This window comes from Rhagoletis pomonella, unplaced genomic scaffold (genome assembly GCF_013731165.1).
Source record: "Rhagoletis pomonella isolate Grant_MI unplaced genomic scaffold, Rhpom_1.0 Rhpom_scaffold_00065, whole genome shotgun sequence".
NCBI lineage: Eukaryota > Metazoa > Arthropoda > Insecta > Diptera > Tephritidae > Rhagoletis > Rhagoletis pomonella.
The window spans coordinates 128,514-140,573 of NW_023458619.1; the positions used below are offsets into that span (position 1 = coordinate 128,514).

Consider the following 12,060-nt stretch of genomic DNA (forward strand, 5'->3'; position numbering starts at 1 on the left):
TAAAATAGATATACATACATACAGATACATACATACGTATAACCATTAAAACATACATACATATATATATTATTACAAATAAAACAATATTTCTTGATACGTGTGAAAGTACACTAGAAATTCTTGTGTTAAAATCTTGGATTGTGGTGGTCTCTAAACATTTTTCTTAAGTGAAGTCATACTTGAATCTTGGTCTCCAGTGGTTTCTCTGTACTAAATAATACCTGCCAGTTTGCAAAAATTTTTTGTTCTGATCAACAAAAATGGATAAATTCACAAAATTGACTGATGCTGTGGCAGAATTTGAGGCCGACTATAATGACACGGCCCAAACTGACCACACAAAATATACCCTCACTCTTCAGCAAGAGGAACTTAAGGCAATATGGAGAAAGGTAAAAACAGCTTACGAAGAATTAGTGTATTCCGACACGTTAGACGCTAAAGGAGTCTCTACGGTTAAGCCTAGGTATAAGAGCTCCTATTCTGTTTATTTGCGATGCATGACGAACATGTCAGATTTCCAGGCAAAGTTAGTTAAGGTTGAAAAAGATACAGAGGGTGTGTCTGTCCAGGAACACAATATACATCTGCCCCCGTGCGATACGGACGTGTTCAAAGGCGACTACCTCTCTTGGCCAACATTCCGAGACATGTTTGCGGCCATATATTTACTGAATAAGCGCCTTACCCCGGTTGAGAAATTATTCCACCTCAACCAAAAAACACAGGGGGAGGCCAAACATATCGTCCAAAAATGCCCACTTACCATCGAGGGATTTGCCACTTCATGGAAAAATTTAACTGATAGGTACGAGAACAAACGTATTTTCGTAAACTCCCAGTTACAAATTCTTTTTAATTTAAAGTCGGTAGAAAACGAGTGCGGAATCTCGATTAAGAAACTACAGCGAGATATAAATAATTGCATCTCATCATTAAAAAGCCATAAAATTTACATATCAAACTGGGATGCAATATTTACTTATCTCTGCTCAACGAAGTTGCCAGAAAGTACCTTAGCATTGTGGGAACAAACGATCGAGAACAAGACGAAATATCCAAGTGGGAGGATGTGGACAAATTTCTGTCCAACAGATTCCAAACTATTGAAACCGTCTCGGGCATTGTAGGTATTAAACATACCAAGACCCCAAAGCACCGCAAAAAAGACTTGGCGCATTTCAAGCTTCTGTAGCCAAAACCATGTGCAAATTCTGCAAAAGCAGTAACCACAAATTATCGAAATGCCACAAATTTCTCGAACTCACGGTGTCAAACAGAATAGCCTTCATTAAGGAGAATCATGGCTGCTTGAACTGCTTATCCCTTGGACATACTTTGTCAAGGTGTACATGCTCATTTAACTGCACCACCTGTCACCAAAGGCACCACACGCTCCTGCATAATCAAGCAGCTCAGCCAAAAGCAGCCATGAACCAAAGGCAACAACCAAATTTTTCAGATGATACGCCGTCAACTTCTGCGCAAGCTCAGGCCAGACGCAACTCTGAAAAAGGAAATAGAAGTCCGGTTAATAACGTTAAGTCCTGTTTTGCCAACACGAACAAGGGAGTTCTATTAGGAACGGCACGTGTCAATATCTTCTTCAATAATAATAATTATTCAGCACTTGCACTAATAGACTCCGGTTCGGAATGTTCATTCATAACAGAAAGACTTAAACGCCGAATTAATCTACCATCCAAACGTTTGAACGCTCAGGTGTCAGGCATCAACAACACCGTTTCAGCCAAGTAAAACAAGCGTGTTTAATACAGTTGCGGTCACCGATTGACCCTTTAATAAAAATAGATACCACTGCTCTGGTTCTACCACAGCTTACAGGAAATCTGCCAACTTGTCAAATAAATGCTATGACAAAGCAAGCGTTTCCGGATCTAGTATTAGCTGACAAGAGATTCTTCATAAAGGAGCAAGTTGATCTTGTACTAGGCGGCGATATTTACGTCCAAATAATATTGAGTGGCATACAAAAGAATGTTTTAGGTACCCTGCTTGCGCAAGAGACTGTATTCGGCTGGATACTAACCGGTCAAACTGAGGCAACAGGTCCAACGAATAAATGCGTTTCATTCTTCAACGAAGTCACTCTAGATAAACAATTAGCGTATTTTTGGGAATTAGAGGATATCCCAAAGAACCATACATACAACAGAGAGGAAGTTTACTGCGAGGACCTTTACAAACGCATAACTAAAAGGAACAAAGATGGAAAATATACAGTATCGTTGCCATTGAAAACAGATTTTCCAGGGAGCGTGCGGTTAGGACCCTCTCTCAAGAGCGCTTGCTCTCAATTTTTTCGCAATGAGACGCGTCTAGCAAAGAACCCACGCCTACAAACACAATAATAGGGTACTGTCCGAGTACGAAACTTTAGGACATATGTCACGAATTATTATTAGGAAATTACATGTATGTTGACGATGTTTTAACAGGCGGTCACACCATCGAATCCGCTCTCAAAGCAAAAACCGAAATAACAATTGCACTGTAGTCAGCTGGGTTCCCCTTGAGGAAATGGACGTCCAATTGCAATGAAATATTAAAGGGAATACCAAAATCCCCTCTACTGAAAGAAGACTTCTTGGACTTTGAAGACACCAGCACAGTCAAAGCTTTGAGTATCAGGTGGAACGCCCACTCTGACAATTTTTACTTTACGGCCAAGCCAATAGAGGAACAAGTTAGCTATACTAAAAGGCAAATACTATCGGCTATTGCCAAAGTATTCGACCCTCTAGGATGGCTTGCACGAGTGGTAATTACAGCGAAAATTTTAATGCAGAATATATGGTTGGAAGGAACAGGGTGGTATGAAACCGTATCACCTACGACCCTAGACCGCTGGAAAAATTTTAGGGAAAGCTACAGCAGTATCGAAAGAATTCGTATTCCGCGTTGGGTACACTTTTGCCCTGTGGCCAAGATCGAAATTCACGGATTTTGTGACGCCTCAGAGAAGGCATACGCAGCATCTATTTACTTGAGCGTCGAAATAAACAGCAAAGTGTTCATCAACCTGCTACTATCAAAAACTAGAGTAGCACCAGTTAAAACGATTTCTTTACCACGCCTAGAACTCTGTGGAGCGGTCCTATTGGCTGAAACTTTGGAATCGATTTCGGATAATCTGAACTTAGCCCATCTTACAACTCAGATGTGGACGGATTCGACCATCTTGCTCGCCTGGATACGCACGCCTCCATGCTCATAGTCAACATCTGTAGCCCATCGAGTGACCAAAACAATTGAGAAGGTGGGAAGAGAAAACTGGCGTCATGTGGACTCAACGTCATTCCCATCCGATTAAGCCAGCAGATGACTTACGGCGCAAGAGTTAATAAACAATTCCCTGTGGTGGGAGGGCCCTTCTTGGCTTCAAGAAGACCACTCAAAATGGCCCACTCAAGGAAAAGACTATAACACAACCGTTGAAGAAAAAAGGGTACAAGTTCATATAACAACAACAATGGATAGTAAAACTGATATTCTTGATAGGCTTTCTGAATTTCCAAGAGCTTTCAGAGTGCTATCATACGTAATGAGAATCTCCTAAAGAACCCGTCCAAATACCAAAGCTTCATTTCAAGCGAAATCTTGTTTAATTTCAGCTGATGAAATTAAAGCAACGACCCAACGCTTAGTAATAGTTTGCTAGAAGCAGCATTATGGTTAGGAATATTCAGCATTAGCATCAGGAATATCAGTAGGTTCTAAAAGTGATGTATTGCCCCTTACCCCATTCATCGATAAAGACGGTATAGTGAGAACAGGTGGACGGCTGGGAGCATCTCGTGATGTCGCCTACAACGAGCGTCACCCAATCATCCTGCCTTATAATTACACCTTGTCCCGAATCATAGTTCAGTTTATTCACAAAGTTTCCCTGCATGGTGAGAATCAGCTCATGCTGCGCTTGATTCGAACACAGTACTGGATACCTAGGGTCAAAAACTTGATTAGGTCCACAATTCATAACTGTAAGGCTTGCACGATTTATCGCAAACACGCGCAAACTCAGTTAATGGGAATTCTTCCCAAGGAAAGGACGACATTTTCACGAGCGTTTACAAATGCGGGAGTCGACTTCGCAGGTCCATTTGACATAAAAAGTTATAGTGGCCGGGGTTGTCGCATGTCAAAGGGATATGTCTGCCTATTTGTATGCTTCGCAACAAAGGCAATCCATTTGGAAGCCACTTCGGACCTGAGCACTCAGTCGTTCTTAGCAGCATGTGCCAGGTTCATTGCGCGGCGAGGCTGTCCAAAAAATATCTATTCAGACAATAGCTTCTAGAGCTCTGAGAGCCGAAACAAAAGCCTTTTTAAAAGACGCCCGCGATAACACTTTGGCGAAATACGCTCACCAAATGCTTTCGTGGCACTTCATTCCCGCCTCAGCTCCCCAACCACAAATACACGTTTGAGGAATTTACAACCCTATTATGCAGAGTTGAATCATGTCTCAACTCTCGACCCCTGAGTCCCTCATCAAATCACTGGAGCCACTGACTCCAGGCCTCTTCTTAATCGGTGGAAACATACTAGCTCCACCAGAAATAGACGCTGATGAAAATCAATTGCTCAATTTGTCGCAATCATATCCGTGAGTGAATCAGCTATCCTGGTGTGTCGAGTTCGTTCAACTTTGGGTCATCTATATATAAAGCTGCAAATTCTAAGTCTTTGTGAATTTTTATTTGCTTGAACTTTTCTTGTTAACATGTCAAAAATGTCAACAAGAACCACTGGGCGCAAAGTGTCTCCATCGCCAAAAACAACTCCACTATTGCAGAGTAAGTTCCAAAGAGCTGAATGTTCAACTCCGTCTCTTAATGGTTGGTTCGAGAAACTAGATGCTCACCTTGAATCTCATAAGGAGTATCTAGTTGAGCAGCTAACACAAAGGGTAAGAGAATCCGAAGAGAGAATATTGGAACGAGTTGGTGAGCTATCAGCAGAAATTGCAAACCTAAAGTCAGCGGTAAAACATTTCAACGAGCGTTTACTTCAAACCGAACTTGAATGTGCTAAGGTAGAAAAGCTTCGCAGCGATGTACACTTACTAAGCTAACAAATGAGTGAGCATGAGAATAACTTCATATCTTCCGATGTCATCATCAGAGGCCTACCTATCGTGAAAGGCGAGAACATAACAAGCAGCTTCTCTCAACTATGTCAGCTGCTTGCAGTGAAGTTAACACCAGTACGCTCTGCCTTTCGGCTGCCAGCAAAAAATAATAAAAATGATGCTCCCGTTATTGTAAAGTTGAAACTTTATTCATGAGTGCCTTACAAAGAGAAATCGTGAATTGATGCGTTTTGCTACGCAGCTTAAAAAGCAAAAACGATTAACATCAGCGTTCTCATTTCTGGGGCATGTATATGTTAGAGGTCATCCACAAACTGACGCTGTTAAAGTATCAGACTTAAAAAGTATAGAGAGTATTGCAGCTATAAGTAAATAGATGTAAAATTATTATGATAATGTATGTAACTAGCATTGTCACCCTGTCAACATTTCTCCCTTATTTAGTATTTTTGCTTTTCTACTTATCAACATACATCTATTCTCTTTATGTCATATCTGTCTCATTGTTATTTTTTCTGACTGTTAATGTAAACACGCCTTGCATACGCACCTTAACACTTATTAAAAATGTATAGTGAAATATGTGAGCTGGCTAGAAAAGATCATGTAAGAGGGATTCTTAAACTTTTATCAGATCGCTACACTGGGTTTAATATTTGTAGTTTAAATGCTCAAAGCTTAAATGGCGGAAAAGTTGATTATTTAAATTTTGTTTTTAATAGCTTAAATATTGACTTAAGCTGTATTACAGAAACGTGGTTCAAAGAGTACATTGATGCCCTATGCGACTACTCGTTAGTAAGATGCGATAGAATGATTAAGATGCGAGGAGGTGGCATTGCATTTTACTTTAAGAAATGCATGAAATGGAAGGAAATCTGCAGATCGGAGTCTTCTCAAGAAGTAGAATATCTGTTTATTGAGTTCTTTAATAACAGTTCAAAGTGTCTTGTTGCGTGCATATATACCCCAAGCAAGAGAAATGACATTTCAGTTATTTTTGATAAATTATCAGATTTTGCGATCTCCAATGAACATATTGTTGTATGTGGTGATATAAACGTGGACCTTCTATGTAATGACCACTCCTCTAAAAGTTTGATAAACAACTTCCTATCGCTAGGCATTACTATTATAAACAAATATGCAACCCGCTTCGCTCCGCACTGCAAACCTAGTCATTTAGATGTGTTTGGCGTTAGTGATTCTAAGTATGTCAACCACATTGATCAACTACCAATGGATGGCGTCTCCGACCATGAAATGTTGTTCCTGTTCCACTTTCATAGCCAAATATTAGCAAGAGAACTGCTTTTTAGGGACTTTAAGCGAGTAAATCAAAGTGAGTTATTCAAGCAGGCAGATCTGCTTGACTGGAATACATGTTGGAGATTTACGACAGCTGACGAAAAGTTACAACATTTTAATTCTCTAGTTGGCCTGTTATTTGATAAGTTTGTTCCTTTAAGGAAGGTAAGGGTTCAAAATAGCAAAAAGCCGTGGTTCACCAGTGAGATTTTGTCATTAATTAAAGAGCGAAGTAAAGCATACAAACGCTGGAAAAACCATAGATGCTCTGACCTGTGGGAAATATACCGAGTAGCCAGGAATAAGGTTATGGCAAGCACACGTTATGCTAAAAGAGCATACTTACAACATAAGCTCAATGAAAACCTCCCCTCAAAAGTTTTGTGGAAAAACCTCAAAACGTTTGGTTTTTCTAGTGAGGACAATGTCACATGTAACTTAGATCCAGAAATTTTAAATGCCAATTTTCCCTCGTCAAGCCACTCAGTTTCATCTGCTTGTGTGCCCTCTATACCTTCATATGTGGATGATAATGTGTTTCAATTCCAATGTGCGACGGATGAAGATTTAGCTGAGTGTGTTTATGCTGTCAAATCAAATGCTACAGGTGTTGATGGTATCAGTCTAAAGTTTTTTAAAATGATTCTTCCTTTCGCGATCCGATCACTTACGCACATTATTAACTTTTGCCTTACATCCTCCACTTTTCCTACCCTCTGGAAAATAGCAATTATAATACCAGTTCCAAAAATTAAATGTGCGAATTCCCCGGATCACTTCAGACCGATAAGCATATTACCCGCACTCTCGAAAGTTTTCGAAAAATGTTTAGCACGACAAATCACCACCCACTTAAACAAAAACTGTGTACTGAGTGATGTTCAATCGGGATTCAGAAGTCAGCACAGCTGCTCCACAGAAATGCTGAAAATTTTTGAAGACATACGACCAGCTTTAGACAAAAATAACTTGACAACGATAGTACTCCTTGATTTCACAAAAGCTTTTGACACCATCGACCACAATTTATTATTAGGTAAACTAGGTAGTCAATTTAGGTTTGGAGCTTTTTCTATACAACTAATAAAAAGTTACTTAACGGGTCGACTACAGCAAGTTCACTGTGGTAACAATTACTCAAGTCTAAAGCCAAATACATTAGGTGTGCCGCAGGGTTCCATTTTGGGCCCCATATTGTTCTGTGTCTTCATTAACGATATAGTGAAGTGTTGTAAAAACGCATCAATCCACCTTTACGCTGATGATACCCAGCTGTATCTGTCAAGGCCCATTGGTCTTGTTGAAGACTTGATCTCCAGGCTTAACGAAGATCTGTCTCGGATTTCTAACTGGGCAGTTGCAAACAATTTAAAATTAAATCCGTCAAAAACGAAAGCAATCGCGCTTTCCCCATCTGGGTTTGACCTTAGCGGTACATCTCCGATAATACTCGATGGAATAAGTATTAAGTATGATGGTATTGTAACAAACTTGGGATTCAAAATTAACTCAAGATTGTCATGTGTGGACCACCTTAACTTCGTAGTTAGTAAAATTTACAATATCCTTAGAAAGCTATACTATAATGCTTACCAATTACCACAGCAAACGAAATTGAAATTTGTTAGGGCACTCATATATTGTAATATTGATGATGCTTCAACTTATAAATTACAAATTGCTCTAAATAACGCGGCAAGATTCGTGTTTGAAAAAAGGAAGTATGACCATATCTCCCATTTTGCACAACAGATTCTAGGCAGAGATTTAAATGCGTACTTTAAATTACGTGCGCTCTTATATCTACATAAATTATTATATTGCCGTCAACCATCTTACCTTTATAAAAAAATTAAATTGGGTCAATGTCCCCGAACTCTTAATCTCGTTGCTCCAAAACACCTTACTTAGTTTCGGAACGCATGTTCTTTGTTAGCACCATAAAATTATGGAACTCCCTACCGTCTGACATTAAAAATATAAAGCAAGCAAGGTGTTTTAAAATTGCAGTCTCTACGTTTAACTTCTCAGCTTCTCTTTGACATTCAACTAAGTTAAGTACTTACTCTTGTTTATAATGTACTCTAATTCTTTTGTTTAATAATATCTGTATCTAATAATAGGTTTAAGTTCATTTAGTTTGTAAGTTGCTTGTTCAGAAGAAATATTGTAAAAGAAAATGTACTACTAAAAGACTGGGTCTTACTTTGTACAAATGTTATATAGCTAAATAAATAAATAATTGAAAATCGTGCCTCGATTGTAAATCGATGGCAGAGGCTCAAGGCTCTACACCACACGTTTTGCAAACGGTGGAAAAGTGAATATCTCACGGAATTGCAGAAACGCAACAAAATGGAGACATCCGCAAGCCAATATGAAAATTGGAGACCTCGTGATCATCAAAGAAGATAACCTGTCGCCAAACGAATGGGGACTTGAAAGGGTAGTTAACGTCCATCTAGGTGCAGACAATAGGGCAAGAGTAGTGGAGAGGACAGGTTACTAGACCTGTAGTCTAGTTGGTTCTACTACCCCCCTGTGATCAACAACACAGCGAATCGCAACCAAGCAACGATTCCTCTTCATAAAAACCCAACTTATTCCACAACCACAATTCGCAACAAATACCGTCCACTTCAGCATACAAATATAAATCATTACTGCTCTCACGGCAGGCATCTTGAAAATAACGCATGCAAACCGCATATATATATGTTTCATAGACCAGGGCATGAATCACGTATGACGACAATCGTCTGAACGATATCGTGTCGAGATTGTCTTACTTCATAAAAATCAAATATTGTTTGATCGTTTGTGCGATATCGTCAACTCGATTCCAGTTTGGCTTCACGTAACAGTAACAGTAACACGTAACAGCAACACAAATGCATAAATCAGTGTTTTGACAACATCGTTTTGTCAGTATCTTTTGAACGACTATCGTTTCAAAGTTACGTGATTCATGCCCAGTAAAGCTCCAGTCTAGTCTCGACAATCGAACTTATAATATTCAAGTTTATTTTAAGTTATAACTCGATGCCTTTTTCTTTGGAATGCACCTTATTGCAAATCACTCTTAATCAAAAACTTTGAATACTGAGTTTTGCGTGAAAAAAAAATTGTCGAGTTTAAACTGTTAACAAACGAACCAACGGAAAGTAGGAGAAAGTAATCTTATAGAGAATGGTGCATGATACAATCATCATGGGCGATTGGCTGAATAAAAGGTTTAGCGAAAGTTGGTAGTCGACCAACTTCTTTGAAAACGATTAGTCTGAAAATGACAAGAGTTGGCACGCACATAAAAGCCATAAAAGCCGCAACCATAGCGCGAATTTATTTAACATAATCCACCACTATGGCCTTTCATCAAGAAAATTATTTACTCATTATACGTAAAACCTTCAGGTAATGTTCAAAGAAAGAGCTGAAACTGTAAGGTCTCACGGATAATTGATTTGCATGAGAAGGAGAGTGCAACCATAAAAAACAGTGTAGCAGTTGCGAACACTACCTATCGGCCTACTCTTTCAAATTACTGACTTTTGAAAGCAGCTCCAATTTCCGAAAAACGAACTTCCTGTTACTACTTCTAGTCTGTACTGACATTTTTATGCTCATGTCAAACGTAATAATCCGATATTTACGCACAAAGCAGCCCCAAAGTATTCAAAGCATTATTATTTTGAAACTTCGTATCAGAATACTAAGTTATTTACGAGTATTTTAAATCGACTTCCTCATAATTCTGCACAAATTCGGCTAAAACAAAAATCGAGGTACACGGCAATACTGGTGTTAGCACTTGCAACAGAATTGGATTACTGGCAAGTTACTGAGTAACTGATAATCAGTGAAAACTCATGTCATATTCCGAATAAGAAATAGGCTTAAATTAAAAATTTTCAACCCAATAATCGGACGGATTCTGTGGGCAAAGTAATTATATGGGCTGGCCTTTAGCATCTCTGTTTTTATTATTTAAACTAAGTAACCACATTAATATTCTGCCTTTATCTGAACCCAGTGCTGAGATTAGGTCCAGATCCTCATAAATACATGCAGACTAATTGCTTAGTGTTTACACATACCTGCAAATTTATCCTACCCAGGGCATTAGAGTAACTCATCCTTTTAATAGTTCCGAGACGTGTTTGAAGTCGCTTGCAAATCGCGCTCCAGGGATGTTGCCTAATACGGAGGTCTTGCTGATCTACATTCCAGTGAGTCATTCTGCGCAACCCTTTTCTGCAATCAAAACGCGAGCATTTTTAGAAATATACGGAATGATATATCGATATAGAATTCTACTACATACAGCATACGAGTTGTGTTACCGGGCGAAGAAATCAATTTAGAACTCGCAACACTACTCGATGCGTATCTGCAATCTCCTTTGGCCACACACTATAGGTATGCCGAGTTACCCCGTGTCATAGCCGTAGATCAAATGACCTCATCATCGCGTGTATGTAATAGCAGCGGCGCCCAAGAGAAAAATTGAACTCAGGGCCTGTGCCAATTGATAGAAAAGTTCTCTGGATAGTAAATTTTTAACAGCTATGAGGTGAATAAAAATGTTTGATACGGCAGGGCTAGTGAAAAATTTGACAGCAAGCATTATCAAGAAGAAGAACGAACAACGCACGTATACACATAAATTAAAGAAAACAAAAGCTAGTGGAAATAAAAGAACATGGTCCCGCCGGCAAAAAAAATAAAGAAAAGCTATATAACTTGTAAGATTTAATTTCAGATTTACATATGAAAAGGCGTTATGTATTTTTTTAATTAAAAATACTATTTTACAGGGAGCAGTTCAGAACGCAGAATCCTTCTGGAAAAGCGCATTGACAAGGATGTTTGGTTCAGTTCAAAGAACGCCAACAGCAACGAAGGCTGGAAGTGAGTAAGAACAATATAAATAATTTGAAGACTTTATTAAGCAAATGACTTCGTACTCCACTGACCATCCGTGGCGCTTTTTGGGAATGTGAGTTACAATTTTTCGAAACGAAGCAGAGGACAACCTAAGATACATTTTTGTAGTCTTGTTATCGCCGTTCATAATGCTGCTTAGTATTTTGGAATAAACGTCTTTTTGCATGTACATAATACCCTAAAACGACATATGTTTTTATTGGAAACAATTGTACACGGTTTTAAACATTTTTGTGAACACACTTACCAGACGGTTTTGACGTGTTTTTATTTTTAATATTACTGCTAAAAGGTCTAATAAATGCATGGATTTTAGTTCCAGAAGGATTGAAATCATCAAAGGCAAATATTTTCTATATAATTGCTGCATTTTATAAATAGCAAACTCGATAGTCTTCTTGTGCATCAAAGCAACTGTCAAAAATTTCCAGCAGTAAAAAGTTACGAATTGGCACAGCAGAAATGTAAAATTTTCTCACCATAGTAAAAAGTTTTTCCACCATAGAACTTTTCTATCAATTGGCACAGGCCCTAAACGTTTTGTGCATAAAGTTGCTGGCAAACAAGTACGAATATAGCTTATTGGCTAAGTTTTACGTTTCACTTAATCTGCTTCTCAGTTTTCAGTTTTCACGGTGGAAGTATGCATTTCACTGCTTATCAAGTAGCGAGCCACTTTTAAGCAC

At 38.8% G+C, this 12,060-nt stretch overlaps 1 long non-coding RNA gene across 1 annotated transcript; it reads right to left on the reverse strand.

Moving 5' to 3' along the window:
* Positions 1 to 10,520: 10,520 nt before the first annotated feature.
* LOC118749839 lies at positions 10,521 to 10,867 on the reverse strand. The gene is made up of 2 exons (XR_004994293.1): positions 10,752 to 10,867; positions 10,521 to 10,681 (listed from the first exon to the last, which is right to left on the reverse strand). It is a non-coding gene; the product is annotated as an uncharacterized LOC118749839 (long non-coding RNA).
* Positions 10,868 to 12,060: the final 1,193 nt, after the last annotated feature.